Source organism: Mauremys reevesii, linkage group 5, assembly GCF_016161935.1.
Source record: "Mauremys reevesii isolate NIE-2019 linkage group 5, ASM1616193v1, whole genome shotgun sequence".
In the NCBI taxonomy this organism is placed as follows: domain Eukaryota; kingdom Metazoa; phylum Chordata; order Testudines; family Geoemydidae; genus Mauremys; species Mauremys reevesii.
Window position 1 is genome coordinate 74774342 of NC_052627.1, and position 19066 is coordinate 74793407.

Consider the following 19066-nt stretch of genomic DNA (forward strand, 5'->3'; position numbering starts at 1 on the left):
GAAAACCACAACTCCAGGAGAATTTCAAGTGTCATTAAAAAAAAAAAGTTTTTAGTCATCATGGTTGCAGAGAAAAGCTTGAAAAGGGGAACCCTAAAGGCTCACAAACCAGAAGGCAAATAAAAAGGTTTTTTTTAAAAAAAATCTTATGATTTTTAAGCTAGTGTCATGATTTTGGGAGGCCTGACAATTAAACTAAAGTTTGTCAGTGATTAAGAATGAACACAATAAATCAGGTTTCCAAGCTCTTGGGGAAAAAAAGTAGGCTCTTTCTGTGTATGATCATAAGATTCATGCATCAGCTTCTACGTGCCATTCTGCTCTTGTATGAATGTATCTTCTAGGGGGAGGGTTTCTGTGATGGGCTTTAACTAGTTTCCATGATCTTTCACTGTTGTGGCAAATCATTTATTGAAGCTGACTTTATAAAGTTTCTCTTTTTAAAAGAAAAACAATCACAATGTATATCACATATTTTCATAATCCTGCCAACTGTGCTAAAAATGTACTGATTAAAAAACACCTGCAACAAATAGTTTAAAAGTGTTTAACATGTTACTATAGCAGCTTGAATTATTTTAAAGCCCCAGGCTCACATGATGTTAGCACCTCAGACACAGTCAATACAAGACACTGATTGTGTTCAGAATAATTGCATACAAGCAACCAGTTATTACTTATGAACAACAAGAAAAAACAGCTGCTGCTCTCAGAACTGGGGTGTTATAAAGGTATTGCAGAAATACTTTTCCATTCAATATCATTGGTCTTCTGGAATACATCATGGGCCAAATTCAATGAAATTGTACCAAGAATGTATTTGGCCTCATATAGCTAAATAATTCATCAGAAAGAAGAAAGATGAGATGTCTGGGTCTTATATATGGCAAGGTCAAGTTTGTAGGCATGCATAAATTGTCAGTACACCCAAGTTGGTTTAAAAAGCCTGCAGCTATATTATTATTATGACAAAATAATCCACAAACTTTGGAAGGCTGCTGTAGTCACCAAGCAACAGTATTATCCTTTATTACAAAAGTCAACAACATAATAAAACACTTAAAATATTGGGTCTGAACACAAGAATAACTTGACTTTAGCTTTCAAGATTTCCCGAGAGTAAAACTGCAAGAAACCTTATTCAGGTAAATACCCTGTTAGCTAATTCATTTCTGATATTAAAGTTCTTATTTCTGCTATATATCTCTTTATAAGGCTTGCAGGGAAAAGATAAGGGCAAAAAAAAGTATGAGTTACTGCGAGCTTAAGGGAATAAGGAGAAAGAATTACTACCAAGAAAGTAGGCCTGTTAATAAATGAAAAGGAAGACAAAATTAACCACTATTCTAAATTGGCTATGTTACTGAACAGCTTGTATAGTTCATCTTTTAACAAGATAAATAAAAAAGGAGTATGAACCGTTATGAAGTAATGAAGAACCTGCCTACATAGCTTTTGTACACAGGAAAATACTGATCATGATGAATGCATCTGCATCATGCAAGCCTAGAGGGCAGGATATTTAAGGAACCTGCATATTTGGTAGGACACATGACAGCGTGGCATTGCGTCATGATGCTTGTTTAAATGTACATTTGGTTGGTTTTGTTTCTATGACAGTTCTTTGTAAGTGGTAGTCAAAATTTAGTAACACAAATGATTAAGTATCAGAAGAATAGCCGTGTTAGTCTGTATCCACAAAAACAATGAGGAGTCCGGTGGTACCTTAAGACTAACAGATTTATTTGAGCATAAGATTTCATGGGAATAAATCCACTTCTTCAGATGCATGGAGTCAAATTATTAATCTATCTCATATGGAAGAATGTTACTATTTATTACTTGTATTGCAGAGCTCCTTTTTGCTAGGCACCGTACAAACACATAGGGTCAAATTCTGGCCTAACTAATACCAGTGTAAAACTAATAGTAAAGTCAGTAGAGTTACTCTTGATTCACACCAGTACAACTGAAAGCAGCATTTGGTTAGCATCACTCAAGGCCAACTATTGGTGCTACATCCATCTACTGTAAGTTATTTGAACACTTGATTTTAATTCTGCCTTTGTTGTAAACTGTTTTAAAAAATATTGTTGCCTTTGAAAGTTGTTTGTACCTCCACAGACATTGACTGTATTCTGATTTCCTTTCTGGATTAATGGAACCTCACCGCAGTCTGCTACTATCTTGAGTGTTAATTGCACTTTAGAGGACCATAGCTAAATTAGAATGCTGGTAGAGGTAGGAGATGCCACATCTAGTGAACAAAGTGATGATTCCAGAGATTGAATCCTGTTAGTAAATTATAAGAAGAGACAATATTCTTGAGAAAGACTTTCTTTGCAAAAATCCACAGTTCACTATAAGATGTGCACCAGTCAGCTCCTTGGTTGATTGGTACTGAGTAAATAATAAAAACAGGGAGAAACTCACCTCTCCTATTAAGAGCATCTCTTCCTACAATGGCCAGATTCTGCCACAAGTTACAACTGTGCAGTCTTATTTGGGACCATCTGTTCAAAAACTGCATGTCTAGCTATGCTTTGCTTGTCTAATGTTTCAGATTTTGATACCATGAAATAAAATTGATTTCTGTATTTGTAGTTTGTAACTTGTTGATATTTTTAACCTTGATTAGGCTTTATGACTTTCTGAAATGAACACAGCTATACACAGACAAAAAACATCAAACTAGAGAATATTTTCCTTCAGTGAACCAAAAGAGGTAATTATTATTTGATTAGCATTTGTTGTTGAAATGTGCATAGCTGAACATTTTTGCTAACACTGAAGATTTGTGATTCATAAGCAATTTTTTAATTAAATCAATCTTGCTACTAATTGAATAGATTTTTATTACTTTATTAGATTATCTTGATCTATTTAGAGTAGTTTTGTGGACGTACATGTCCTCCATTAGTCCGTAATAAAATCTATTGGAGGAAATCATTTTTTCCTTCCTTCCTGTTACTGTTGTAAATACTCTGTTTCATTTTTAAAAAAATAAAAAGTTGTACCAGAATCCCAGATTATGATGGCTCGCTTTCTTGTTTTTGTAGCTGTTCAAAGTAATTATTGTGTCTTATATGTTCTTACAGTAATAAGTTGGCCTGTTGTGCTCCTTTGTCTCAAAAGAAGCTACAGTATGTGTAATATATATCCCATTTGTAATTGCAATACTGGTCCACTGCAGTAATAAAGTTGTCATACTGAACATGTAAGGGACCACTTTACATTGTTAGCACTGCCTTTTTTATTACAACTGTTTGTAACTTTATGTCTTCATTAATGTGATCCATTGCAGTAATAAAGTTGTCGGACATCTCCTGCAACTTACTGTTTTCTACCCCCAACCCTGAAAGTTACTTTGGCTTTGGCAGTTGAGTTTACTTTCTGTTTCAATGTTCATATTGAGGTAACCAGAAATATGGCTACTATAATCATATTATTGAATAAATGTGGCAGTTTATGAGATCTGCATCCATTATATATACTTTGTTATGATTTGGTATCAATAATTTTAAATGTGGACTTCACTGAATTAGGAATGCATTCAACACTGAAAACAAACATACATCGGATGATATGCTCCATTGACGTTTTTGTGGACCTGGTATCCAAATGCAATATACAATTACTCTGGGAGTTAACATACAACATTTAGGCCCTGATCTTGGAAATGTAAGTGTGTGGGTGGACCCCTGAGCAGAAACCCGTTGAAATCAATGGGTTCTGCCCACATAGTTCTCTTTGCAGGATAGGGGCCTTAACAACTCTTTGTTCTTATTGCAAACTGGTGCCTTTTTGTATTTTGGAAAAAAATGCTATTTTTGAACAAGTGCTTTTTTTAATTTAAAAATGTTCTCCTTAGCCGCCCCCCCCCCCCCAAAAAAAAACTATTCTGTGTAGGCTATTTGATTGAGAAAAAGGCAAGCAGTGCTATTTTCTCAGGATTCATTTAATACAAATATATTTTTAGAGTTGTCTATTAACTAGTGAGTTTTAGCTTATTTGGAAAATGCTTTTGTAGCTGCCAGGAGATTTAGGCCCAGATTTAGGCCCAGATTTTAGCCATGGGTTGACGGGCTGCAAAAGGACCAATTGCAGCTCCCTGATTCTGGAGCTGGTTCTATGCCAACCCCAGTATAATTTAGAGCAGCTGGGGTGTGCTCTAATTGAACTCTCATTGGCTATAGCCTTCAAAGCTCAGTACAGCTGGAATGCAGTAGTGCTATAGATGTGCCTGCTCATGCCCATGAAATAGCGTAGTATAGGAAATCATAGCAAAGTGACATGTTTGTTAATTTTATAGAATTCTTTTCTGAAAATGTGTAGCAAAGAAATCAGCTATGTGGTCTACACACTACACACCGGCTGGGGATATCTGGCAGCGGGCACCATCCTTTGCACTGTCAACAGTGTATAGGGGTCAGATCAAAGTATCTAATTCAGTAGTAATTTTCCATTCTCATTATTTCCCTGTGGAAGCTATGTAGAACTCCAGAGCTATTCAGCTGTGGAGGTTACCCTGATTCTGAATGGGGAAAAAATGCATCCTTTTCTTTGGCTGCAGAATGGCAATTCGGCATTCTGTGCTGCTTCTTCCAAACCAGAGTTTCTGATTCCATCTAGACTGGGTGTGGCAAGATATATTTTAAACTGAGATGACAAACACAGAACATGGCATTCCTACTTTAAGGCTGCCGCTACATCTTTAATTTACACTCTTGAACACACATATTGCCCACAAGTAAAATTATTAGAAAAAGTTTACAATGCCTGGACTAAATGGGGTAAAGTAAGGATTAAATAGCAGCTGCAGACAGGAGCGGTGCCAGGGTTTCTGGCACCCTAGGCAGAATTCGGGGGGTGGCATTTTGTGCGCTCCCCACGGGGCACACGAGAACTTCCGGTTCCACTCCCATCGCGCCGCCGAAGAAGGACCCTCTGCCGAAATGCCGCAGACGACAGCGGCAGTCATTGAGCTGCTCAATTGCCTGCCGCTGTTTTCCGCGGCATGTCGGCAGAAGGTCCTTCTTCGGCAGCGCGACGGGAGCGGAAGTGGAAGCTCCCGTGCGCCCTGTGGGGAGCGCACAAAATGCCGGCCCCCGAATCCTGGCGCCCTAGGCGACCACCTAGGGTCACCTAATGGAAGCAACGGCCCTGGCTGCAGATCTGAATTCCTTGCTTTGTGAGGATTTAGTTTGAGTCTTTGAACACATTAAGCTACATTCTGCTCAGTCACATCTGTGCAGCTTCACTGAAATCAATGGGAATTGCCTGGGTGTAACAAAGCAGAATTCTGCTCAGTATTTTTGTGTGTTTTAATACGTCTAATTTCTTCTGAAGCTTTGGCAGCATTCAGACTATAAATGTAATTATTTTACACATTTGCTGATTATCTTTGATATTTATCCTATGAAATAATTTGTTGAATTAAAATCATCATAAGTCTCAGGCAGAATCTTTTCCTCACCTCTGACTTTGATTTTAGAGTGCAACAACAGTGGGAGTTATGTTGCTTCAGTATCAGACACATGAATTCAGATTGCAAATGAACAATAATGGACCTGATTCAGCAAGCCCTTAGTCCTGTGGTTGGTCCCATTGGCTTCATTTAGATTATTCACAGAAATCTGTTACAGTACTCCCATCAGTAAGAATTAGCAGGATTAGGCACAACTTCTGATCACTTTCAGAATCCTAGTTGTCTGGAAATCATTTTTAGTTTCAGTCTTCCATATATCAATATTTGTACACATTTTCAGAAAATAATTCTATAAAATTAACAAAAATGTCACTTTGCCAAAGATACCTGTTTGGCATACAAAATACCTATTTTTTCTCTTATTTTAACCTATTTTCTCTTTGTTTAGAAAGAAATCCTTAACCTGAATGCAGTAACGTTGCAAATTCCTTTTGAAATGTAGCATCGGTATGCTTATTAAAAGCTCACTGTGATAGCTTTTTCACTTATTTTTTATTTAAAAGGGTTGCCTCTCATTCTTGATATTTCCTTTTTATTTTTTTTTGTTTATAATCTAAGTGTATTTTTATTATATACTTATTACCCTAATTATTGTCTGTATGTTTTACATTGACCCTTGTTTCCTCCACATAGTTTGATTCTTCATTCATCCCCAGCTTTACACCATCTTAACATCACTAATTAAGGTGATTTACACTGGTGTAAAACTGGTGCAATGGACTGGAGAATCAGACCTTTGTTCTCTAGTTTTCATGTGTTTGGCGATTAAAAAGAGGTTTTCCTGGATATGCTTAGAGAATTTGCACACAATTGCTGAGAGTTTGTTTATCGGGTTTCAGTAGCTTCATAAAAAATTGTGAATAGAAAATGCACTGCTATTTACTATTTTACTAGTTGTAGTGCTGCACACAACACAATTAACCATCTGCTATTAGAAATATGGCAAATGTTTTATTTGTGTCTGAAGGAAAATACAAACAGATTTTGCCTTGTAGAAATTGCCTTTTATATGTTTTTTGAGATCATATTACAGAAAAGCCAAGAATCTATTAAACAATTTGTTTTGTTCAGCATAACAGTAGGAATATTCTGAGACTTGATTTAAAAATGAATAATATCACACTGGAACTGCTTAAGTTACTATACATGCCTCCTTCCAAATGACTCTTCATTTCCTGCTGGTCTGGTAGAAAAATCTATTCATTATGACTCATTTTTAACATGATCTAGCTTCAAAATAGAAACTGTGTTGTTCTTATTCTTATATAAAGGAAAACCTACCGTGATGATTACCCAAAGCAACCATTAGAAGCAGGAAGATGTACAATGTGACTGACACTGGATATGGTCCATATGTTAACCTGCATTTTCCAGCCAAAGCCAATAAACACAAAGATAAGTATTTAGAATCAGTAGCTTATACTACATATTTATTATTGAGAAGGACTATATAATTCAGTCTTCACCACCCTGAATGTCCAATCACATTTTCTATGTTACATATTTTTATCATTTAAATATTTGTCATTCAAATATGGAAGAGCAGCTGTGCAGCTTGGGGCACATATGTTGGGTGATAGTGGAGATACACATCTGGTGCCTGGTTCTTGTTGATTGAACTCCAGCTGGAGATTTAAATTCATATCCAGCAGTGACACCAGAAATTGAGGGGTGCATATTATTCCACAGGAATTATCCCATTGGGGTGTTTCATTGATATGCATTTTAACAAGAATAGATTGTGCAATGCTGCTTGGATTAATGCTTTCACCGAAAGATATTCATTGATAGAACATCATGAATCTGCCTTCTCTAGTCATTGAACATATTGGCAGCAATGCATCACTTGTGTGACTCTGCTCAAGTTAGAGTTACAGGTATGAATTTGATCCTATTTAAAACACATTTTAAATTTAGGGAGAGTAAAACCTGATACTAAGGCTCAAACATTCTAGAGATACTCAAATGACAAATCCCTATAATCAGTTTGCAGTTGGCTCAGTATTTTAACACCACAACAACATATCCTTTGGAAAGGAGAACCAACAGGTGATTATCTTAAGTTAATTGAACATACCATGCTTTATAAACTTGTGAGAACCAATTACTCATTTTTATTTATTCTGAGATTTCTAAAAGTCACCCATCATGGGAACAAATGTTAGAATACACCATCACAAAAACAACATGGAGGTAAATGTCAAATCAAATGAACTCCCTCTAAAACTTCACATCTGTTCCTCCTACATTTACCAAAACCCAAAGCCAGTACAAATAAATATGGTTTATACAGCTCTACATCGATATAACACTGTCCTCAGGAGCCAAAAATTCTTACCGCGTTATAGGTGAAACCGCGTTATATCGAACTTGCTTTGATTCACCGGAATGCGCAGCCCCGCCCCCCCCCAGAGCACTGCTTTACCGCATTATATCCGAATTTGTGTTATATCGGGTCGTGTTATATCGAGGTAGAGGTGTACTTTTCCTAGAAGGTCATCAAATTAGGGCTTTCTCTGGTCAACAGGGGGTGTGAATTCCAGACTAAGGGTACATCTACACTGCAATAAAAAGCCCATGGCACAGAGTCTTAGACTCTGGACAATAGATTCAGGCTCAAAGGGTCTCAGAGCCCGGGGTCCATCCAGCCTGATCCCAAATGTCTACGCTGCAGTTTTCAGCCCCAGTCAGCTGACCTGAACCAATGCAGAGGTACCCTGAAAGGCTTTGTATCAAGAACAGCTGGGGCCAGATTCTCAGTTACACTAGACTAAAGCTGAGAAATAGGTTTCATACGAAATTATTTTTCAGTGAAAAAGGCAGATTCAGCAACACCAAAATGTTTCATGAATTCATCAGGATTTCAACAAATTGTTCCAGTAAAAAAACCCCCAAAACCTAAAACAATTTAACCCCTGCAAAATTTTGTTTTAATATTTTTAAACTGCTTTTCATGTCAAAATTACCTTTAATTTATTTTTTTAAATGTTTAAAAATACTCAAAGTGGAAACAAAGTGTCTCCTTTTGGGTCAAACAAAATGTTTCTTTTTCCCTAAAATGATTATTTTAAAAATTTTCAATTAATCAAAACTTCTGAAAAAGTTCATTTTTTATTCAACACGATTTTTTTTTTACCAATTTTTTGGATTTTCTAGTGAACCAAAAAAAAATCCATTCTTCACCCAGCTCTACGATAGACCATTCTGCCAGTGTAAAAGCTGCTTTAGGCTACATCTACACTACGGGGTCAGGGGCGGCTCTAGGCATTTTGCCACCCCAAGCACGGCAGGCAGGCTGCCTTCGGTGGCTTGCCGCCCCAAGCACGCACTTGGCGTGCTGGGGCCCGGAGCCACCCCTGCTCGGGGTGTGATTCTCCTATTTCTGTAGAAGCTGGAGGATGAATGTTTCTGCAGGAACAGGCTGTTAACAAATAGCCACAATTGTAAGCACCTTAGAACTGCCTTTTTCTTCATGTATGTACAGCACTTAATACCATGGAAACTATTCAATGACTCGGGCTGAAGTTGTATGAAATTTTCTGAATTTTGATGTTTACAACAAAAAAGGAATAATCTTTTGCAAAAATATTTGCAATTCCCTTCCCTTCCCTCCCTCCTCCAATTTTTCAACCAATTCCAACTGGAGATTCTCGGTGCTACCACAATACAAAAATAATAATAATTAAAGGGACATTTATTATTCTACACATAAAATAATATATGAATAGATGTGCAGGGTTTTTCTCTTCCATATTATATACAATGAGGAAAAAAAGGCAAATAAAGTGTTTTTTTTGGATTAGCCCACATATTGTGTGATTCCCAGCATTATTTTAGGGGTGTACATATTTTGTGGTGTAATTAAGGGAAATTACGATGGCAAATCTTTCCAAAGAGAAAAATTGTAAAATATGTTACTGTACATTTAAGAAACAGAGATCTTGCCTAAGTTACACAATGTACATGGAAATCTCAGCTATACGTTCCATGAGAGTGATTCAGGAGTGAGATCTTCATGTTTAATTTAGAAGACATTTGGTAACAACAGATGCTAGGTTTTACTTTGACTCTAAAGACAGAAATTCTACTGAAGTGAGTTAGAGAATGGGTATATGGCATGCATAACAGAAGGCAAATAAAATGGAAAATCCAAATCATGGTTGGGAAAATTATACTATCTGGAAAATAACATAAGAGTGTTTCAGTAAACTAGGAAGTTTTGTAAACAATGTAAAAAATGAAAATTATTTTGATTGTGCTAGAAAAGTCATTATATTTTAAATTTTAAAGAATTGTTTTTAAAGTTTGATATGTCCATTTTTTATCCAATTTTTTCTGTAGCAAAAAAGTTATTCCAGCAAAGGTGTCTTCTGTGATAGAGTTATAACCCTAGAATTATGCAGGGACTGATTATAAGTAATACTTCTGCTTATGTCAATGAATTTGAATTCATTAACTTTGCATATTTTTGTTTATTTTTGGAGTAGCAGTACAGAGTCTGTGCCAGGCTATTAAAATGATCAAATTATGAACTCATCTACAGTGCATAAGAATTGGCAAATGAAATAGCATATGTTTCAGTATGTAACTCTCTAAAATAGGTTCCAGTAGGGGAAATAGTAGGTTACAACTTAATCTATGCAATAAATATAATCTTCAGAAGCTAAAAAAATGGCAGCTAAGAGAAGTAATCAAATTCACTTGAAAACGAGACGGGACATGGAACTTCCTTCACGTTTCACATTAGAAGATGTGTGTAGATTCTTAAGTAGAGTTTGTCATTATTTGAATTTGTGGAACATAAGGAGCAGCTGGTGCAATACACCATATACATTCAATTGTAGTGCTTCTCTGACAATTTTCAGACCAATAAGAATCTACTCAACCATGGAATTACACCATTCAGAATGATCACTGATCAACAGATAACTTAGTAACAATATGCCCAACTGAGAGACCTACCTTTGGCCCTGCTGTCCACTACTGTTCTTGAAATTTAAAATATGCATAGATTCCATAAACTAAAACTTAATTTAAAAGAGATTAAGGTGGGTTAAGTGTAGTGTTCCCCAATTCTAAACTCTAAAGAACAAGAAAATAAGTTATGTGACACCTCTTAACCATTTCCTACTGCATATACAGTATGTTTCCACCAACAGTGACAGACTCCACATCATCACAGGGAACTTTTCCCTCACAGTATAATGCACAGCTCTAATTACAACCTCAGCAACAATGGAACTGAAAGTATATCATACAACTGCAGTGAGTTATATTTGAGTATACAAACTGAAGGCTAGATTGTGGATGGCTTTCATGTGACTATGTGAGGAGTGGGAAGGAGGGGTATGCTCAAGGAGAAGGAGACTCCTTCTGAACAGTCCCCTGCACTTACCTGAGTGCTGGTATTGCAACTGTGAGTGGCCTTTGTGCCAAGGGCAGGAAGAGACAGAGGTCAGGGCCATCTAGGGGAGCAGGCAGCAACATCTTCGGGGATGGTGTTCTCACAAACTACCCCTAAATACCAGGCCACTTGTGGAGCAATTGTGCCTCAGGGAAGCACAGTCCCATCTAAAGGTCCTCCTGAGATGATGGAGCTCTGCCCCACCCACAATGGCTAAATGCAACAGTTAGGATTTAAATAAGGACTTCAGCATCTGGCACACAGTAATTAATATTATTTTTCAACTCTTACCACTTTAGTGAGACTACTTGCTTGTGTGAATATCACTCCTGTAATAGTTGCAGAATTGGGTCAATATAAATATTACTGGCATATGTAGATATATAGATAGATGTAGTATAACCATGGAGCTTGGAAACTTTTTGCATGTATGTCTCATTCTTAAAATATAGCTGCACAGCCTCTAATTGTATCTTCTAAGTTTGGTCAGTAGGTGGCACAAAACCATATAATTTGTAGTGGGAAAGTTCTGGTTAGACTCAGTGCACAGAGAATTCTGTAATTGCCACATTTAAATAAATATATTTTACATACTTTCTGCACCAGTGTTGGTGGATAAGAGGAAACCAGTTCTCTGTCTTTTTACTGGGTTGCTAGCCTGGTTCCATTTCTATAACCAGTGAGGTTTTTTTTTTACAAGGGTAGGGGCTAGACTTGCGCTCAAACTTACCCATGTTATTTGGGTTTGGGACAGGCAGTCACATCAAGATACTACATTGTAATGAAGAAATGCTGATTAATCCATTATCATATTTTTTGCTTTGAAACCCACTTGGTCAAACACCACAACAGGGACACATGTTGTATTTAAATGCTGACCTCAAAAAGGAAAGCTTAATTTTTTCCCATGAAGAAAAAACGGTATATAGGGTAAATTTCCACTCCCATCCTAAGGTTTATAAACTGACAAATGATTGCTCTGTAATGGAAACCTCAACTATATCTATTCCTTATATAATTTGATAATTTGAATATTAAACCCTTCCTTAATGAATATCACATTTTTATAGAGTGGAAAGATAAATATCACATTTTATATGGCCAAACTGTTCTTTTTCTAATTTGCTTTGTATACAAGTTAAATGTTCTGGATCAGATAGATGCAATATTCCTGCTTTTTTAGAGTGATCTCACATGAGGCTAAATGCCTGTTCATCTCTTTGTGAGCAGCCGTCTGCTTTCTTAAATTTCACTATATAAATTTCATTGGTTAATTTGCTGTGTTTTAAATTGTTCATTCTGTTACTCTCAGACAATATACAACATTTATGTTTAGAAGCCAGTGCAGCTATGGTGCTTCATATAATACTGGTGTTTTATTCTGCCTGACCTCGTGTCAACTTGGACTGAGCACATTCTGTCAAATTGCCTCCATTATTCCTCTATTACTTTGGTGGATTGTGCCTCTGCTGTAATTGTCAGATGGATTCCTAATTCCTTAGTGACCCTAATATATCAGGTACATTAATTATGGGAAGACTCAGTTTGTAGTACATGTTCAAGTTTCTACTGTTTGTTATTTGGTTTGTGTTGGCTTGGAACTACCTACAGATAATCCTTAAAATGTATATTATAACTCAGCAGAATTTCCTGAGTGATACGTGCTTTCATTCACTTTAGGTTTTACTGTTATACTAAAAGTTAAAAAAATCACTTTAAAAGACTCTTACAACATATACAAAGCAGCGTTTTGACATTCTTATTTGAGTCCTTGTTAATATGACACATTATCCTATCCAAATCTCTTCAAAGGGGTTGAGCTACTGACACAGAAGAAGGCACATTGTTACAAAATGCCATCTTTCTTGCAATATGTCAGTTAGTATGATAACATCTCAAATCATGCCAGTATTTTGTGCAAAATTCTCCTGGCCCTAGCTTTGGTGTAAATTAGCTGAGAGTTTCTATGAGTTGCCCAATAAAATAATTACAAAATAATTTGTACATATGGTCAAAACTAAAAGTAGGATGTCATGTAACTATTCTTGGTATTCTTTTATGCTCAGTATCACATCAAATTTCAATAACATAATCAAAACTAGCTCATTTGGAAAACTGATTAGAAGCATGAACTATTAATCTGGGTGATTATGTTGCTAACATTTCATAGTCTGAATCTTCTGGGTAGATTTATAATTATATATTAATTTATCATTCATTATTATTATTATTATTTAGTATGATTATTATTGCTATTATTTAATTAATTAATTTATACCTTGATCACTAAGGGCCAGATTGTGACTTATTGTTAAAATTATATGTGTAACCCCATTAACACAGTGAGACCACTTGCTCTCCAGTATGAGTAAAGGGTTTGCACTCTGATCTTAAAGAAATTTCTTTTGTGGTATAGTTCTTCTTTGCATGGCTTGTAGATATACAAATGAATTAATCTTGTATAAATTGAAGCCACAAAGTAATAACTGTAAAAGCAGCAAAGAATCCTGTGGCACCTTATAGACTAACAGACGTTTTGGAGGATGAGCTTTCGTGGGTGAATGCCCACTTTGTCGGATGCAAGTAGTGGAAATTTCCAGGGGCAGGTATATATACGCAAGCAAGAAGCAAGCTAGAGATAACGAGGTTAGTTCAATCAGGGAGGATGAGGCCCTGTTCTAGCAGTTGAGGTGTGAAACCCAAGGGAGGAGAAACTGCTTTTGTAGTTGGCTAGCCATTCACAGTCTTTGTTTAATCCTGAGCTGATGGTGTCAAATTTGCAGATGAACTGAAGCTCAGCAGTTTCTCTTTGTAATAACTGGAGTTCTGTAGTGTTAACTGTTGATTTTATATTTGTAATTAAAAGTGAAGAACCTTTTGTTCAGGAAGAATAAGAAGTTAGCTCAAAGCTTTTCTTGCTTAGTAGATGGTGAACAATTTCTGCTGATTTCTGGTTCTCTTCTGGTTTTCATTTGCTACCTTGGACCCACTAGCATAAGTCTGGCCACCCATGCTGGGTAGCTCACTCTGAGCTGCAGTGTAGACATACTCTCTTGGGTTAGGGGTTGGCAGTTCTGGAGAGACCATCTGTGTATTGGATCCATGCCTTACTCTTCTCTAGACTGATCAGGATGGGTACAGAGCTCTCATGTTGGAAAGTAAGGGAGTAATGAATGCAAGGGAGTCAGCATTTGGCTCAAAGGGATGGGAGAAGGAGACATCATCATGAAAGTCAGTGGACTTTCTATGACAGAACCTCTGTAACAGCAAAATTTAGGAATGCATAATTTTGGTAGGGTTGATTAGTCTAATTCCCAATGGGATTGTCTCTGCAACACAAAATCTACAATCCTAAATTGATATTAACTGGCACCTTGGTTTAAATTTAGCAAAAAGTCTAAGCATTAAATATTCATTGAGCACACTGAGATCTAACACTCAACTTGATGACATGTCTCTGTTTGTCTGTAATACTATAACTTTGGAACAATCTAGCCAAGCAATTCCAAAATTTCAAGACATGTTTTAGGCATCAGCGGGCAGAGCCCTATTGATTTTGGTGCAAATTGGAATGCTGGAAAAGCCTGATTTACTGCCTGGTATTGTAGGCAGAGGACTCTCTCTACCACCCTCTGCTGCTGCCTACACATTTCAGAGTAAGCTGTTAAACTTGTTGCATGGGGGCAATGTCTATAGCCTGGAATCTAATAGAAATAAGAGGGCCTTATGGGGAGGGGAATGAAGACCCGAAGAAGGAAAGTATGAGGGATGTGTGTGTGTGTGAGAGAGAGAGGATTTAGCAATGGTGGTAATACAGTGATCTGGGGGGAGGATTGCATGAGGGGCAAAGCAGGGACCCCCAAGGGAATGGGGGGTGAAGAGTGGTGGTGATGACAGAAGCAGGGACCCAGAGGGTGGGAAATGGATGGGAGCAGCATGTTTTATCCTTATAAGAAGCACATAGGATCCTTTTCAGGGGAAAAGGCAATATGCTGCATTTATTGAAGATACAACAATTAGCATATGCATTCACACACACACACACAGTCCTGCTAGTCGATGTTATAGTTACCAGTCCAGAGTCTGGATCACTCTAGTGGCCAGCTAGGTTGATCACGGGTAGGTAGGAGTCTTGGCAGGACGACCTCAAAGTTTCATGGCAAGGCACCCTGTTTATATAGTGATTTTCCTTCATTGGAACCAATGAGTTTTGCACCATCATGCTGTAATTAATTGTTGTTTGAGTGCTTGTTTTCTTAAATTGTCCTTTTTATTCTTTATCTTGTTCTTTCATTAAGTCTCCCAGGGAGTTACCCCATGCTGGTTTTGATCACAGCTATCTTGTCCCCACAGATAGGTGCCTGTCTCATCTTTAGAGTCGTCAATCTGCCCTCCTCTGACATTTCAATAGGGGTGTGTTGCAACCTCCTGGCACCCTTGTGTCTGTCTTCGGTTCCCTCCAGAACATCTAGTTCAGTGATGGTCTTCATACTTACCTCTTAACACACACATTCCTCATTCACACACAGAACAGAATTGATTTACACAGAACATTTGAACAGGAACATCAAATTGCAATGCAACAGAAAAACAATCATTGCATTCTTTTACTTATTTTAAAATGCTAAACCTACAACAAAGTGGTGACCCTAAAAGGTCTGTTACTGCCTTGAAATCAGCCCAGACACAGATTCTGGCTGATTCATCTCTACCAATGGCCCCTTAGGCCATTTCTTTCTGGTATTCAAAAAGGATGTCTGGCAGGATATGGTCAAATTATACATCAATACATTTAATACATGCTATATTATTATTCTTTATCCGTCATTCTAAATTATACAAAATACAAACATAAAATCCTACTACTACACATGTGGCAGCAGGGACCTGGAAGTAGGGAAAGGAGAGATGGGGAAGGGAGAATTTGGCTCTGGAGGGGTGAAGAAATGGGGAAGGGTTGGGGTGGGCATATAGAGACCTGAGCATGGGGGAGGGGGACAATGGGACACCCTACCATGTGTGGGGAGGGGGACATGGAAGACCTACAGAGCTCCTGGCACAAGACAAGGGGTGCATGGACTTGTGGGGAGTCACTGAAATAGAGGGGCAAAGGAGGGTGGCAGACAGATGTGTGTGTGTGTGTGTGTGTGTGTGTGTGTGATGAATGGAAGAATGAAAGGTGCCCCTACTGGGTGCCAAATGCTCTGCCTCCAGAACCACCAAGTGTGCGACCCTTTCATAATAATATCCAAAAAATAGATTTGTGATGTGCTGTAACTACTTTACTAGTATATCAACATTTTGAAAATTAAAATACAGATGAGTTGAGAGCTGCATATCCTTTAGGATGCCTGCAATCCCCTATTTTTATCTAATGCCTGCATGTGCCATATATGAGGTCTACTATCTATTGACATCTTTGCTTTACATGACTGTGATGGGTACTAAGAAATGTGAGTTCAGATATATCAAATGAACCAACTATGGCCCCAACCCTTCATGTGCTTAATTTTTTTCACAGTGTTGCCAGCTGTCATGATTTTATCATGAGTATCAGGATACTTGGTGGTGTTCCTAAAGCCCTGGCTCATGGAGTCATGTGATCATGAAATAATCTCTGCTTTCACTTCAAGAAAAATGTAACTTTCTAGCCCTCATGGTTGTAGAGAAAAAGCTTGAAAATGTGACTTGAGTATAACCTAAAGGTTCAAAAGCCAAACAGCAAGAAAAAACAACCCCAAATCTATTATTTTTAAAGCTTTGTGATTTTTAAGATAATCTAATGATTTTTTGGGCTGTCTGATTTATGAATTTGGAATGCTTGGAGCTGACAGTGTTGTTTATGAGTAGTTCTACTGAAGTCAGTGGGATTTCTTTTAGCGTGTGTATATGTGTTTGCAGGATTGGGACCTTGTTCTTGTGTGAAAGATACAAGATGATAAAAGCAGCTAAAATTAGCAGTTTTTAATATATTTTACAAAGGTGCAATGGTGTTTGAATAAGGAATAATTCACGGTGTTTTAAGGGTTTTTTTAACCTTGTAAGTGTTCCTAAATATGCAACATGCTTGCATTAAGGTTATATGGATATATTAAATTGAAAAAAAATACAGTATATGATGAACTAAAAGCAAAAATGTATAAAAATTAAGAGAAATGAGAAGTGACATCTGGTCATTTTTAGCTATGATCTGAGGTGTGGTGACTCATGGTGACTATAGTTCTAAACATTTGTACTGACCCTTGTGATAGGGTATACAAACTCCATGCTGGCCAGGAAAGGGTCAATAAGCCACTCTGGGATCAATCAGCACCACCCTGCTACACCTACAATAGATGTGAGACTTGGAGGGAGGTGTTAAGGGGAAAAGCCCAGGTCAATGCTGACTGGAAAGGAGAGCAGACCTCCAGCTTGCACTTGGTAACAGAAGCTTTACTGGGAAGGGATCAGGATCTCTTGGAGAGGCTGCTGCTTGTCATAGCCTCTCTGAGGGAAGCTAGGCTGGACATGAAAGTACTGTTAGCTAACTGTGCCTTGCTTGTTGCTTCTGGGTAAGACTAGCATGTGGTGCCCTACTGAAGACTAGCATGTGGTGCCCTATGTACAGTGTTGAGTACAATGGGGCCCTGACCTTGTTGACTTCTAGGTACTAGTGCAATATCATGGCTGAAAAATAACATAGAAAGTCCAAATATGCCTTATACGACAGACAAACAGTAGTGAATGAAATATGCAACTGTTTAGGCCTCTGAACTTAGGGTATTTGCAACTTTTCCATGGGTGGCAGGTGGAGCCCCCCTTTGGGGAGACTAGCCCCTGGCTTTGCCCCTTCTGCCCATGACCCCCCCTATGGCCAGAGCCCCGAGATCCCCCTGCTTCCCCACAGCCAGAGCAACAAGCCCTCCCCCTGCCCAGAGGAGCCCTGAGCGCCTCCCATTTGGCTGGAAGAGCCCCAGATTGGTCAAAGCCCTGAGTTCCCCTCCCCACCTGCCCAGAGGAGTCCCAAGCCCTGCCACTTGCCTGGATGAGCCCTGAGCTAGCTGCAGCCATGCCTCCCTTCCCCAGATCCCAAGCCACCCGGGAAAAGCCACAGCATCTCTTCCTGAAGACGAACCTGAGCTTTTGACATGCCCTGTGCAGGTTCCAGGGCGGCTGAGGAGGTGGTATCTGCTACTCAGCTTCCTGGATTCATCAGTAATCTCTCTGGAGTCCAGGGAATTACTGAGATCCTGGGAAGCTGAATAGCCCATACGGCCTCCTCAGCCACTCCAGAACCTGCATGGAGCATAATAAAGCAAAAACTTCCTCCGCCAAACCCACAGTCAGGCGTTCGGCAGCAGTGGAGGCAGAGCCTCCCCTGGCCTATTATACCTGCAGCCCATAAACTCTTCCCTTCCTGCAAGTCCTAATAAAATAACCTCAGCCATGTGTCTGAGTTGTTATGGGGATCTACCAGGGTCTAGCTGTGGAAGCACCAACAGTGCTTGCCTGCAGGTTGCGGTACACGTGACACACTCTGGTACCTTATGGGTTTGTGGTACTCTAGCAATGAGGAGCCCCAATAATGTCAGGCCCTTTCTGAGCCACGAGATTACTGTTTTCTAGAAACTCTTGAAATTCAAATCACCTCAAAGGTGGAAGGACACAGTGCCATGCCTTCCTTCCACACTGATGAGCAAACTATATGGGTTGCAGATGGTTTCCTACCTAGTACACTGTGGAGCTCTCTGAGATGACTGAAGGCCTTTGTCTTAATGGCACAATTTAGCCCCAAATTAGGAAGTGGTAAAACCCCAACTCCTAAAGGCAATAATGAGTCAGATTTTCAAAAGAGTTTAGCAAACTGGGAGGCAGGTTCATTTAAAATCCGGCCATAAATGTCTCAGTCAGATGCTGAGATTTTGCCTGGAAGACTGGAGTAATGATTTCAGGATTTGGCCTACAGGCATTACCCATCCAGATCACTGTCTAGCCTTTCTTATGTAATTTAGCTGTCACTCATTCCTGTAGTAAAAATGTATAGGTGATAAGGCCATCTTTTTGGAAAGGTTTTAACAGATTAAATTGCATGTCGCTGAGCACTATGGACAGAACAGATAAGATCCAGGGAAAGCTAAGGGCAGTAGAATTGAGAAGTTAGCACAACTACTAGAGATGATGTTTGGATTATTTCA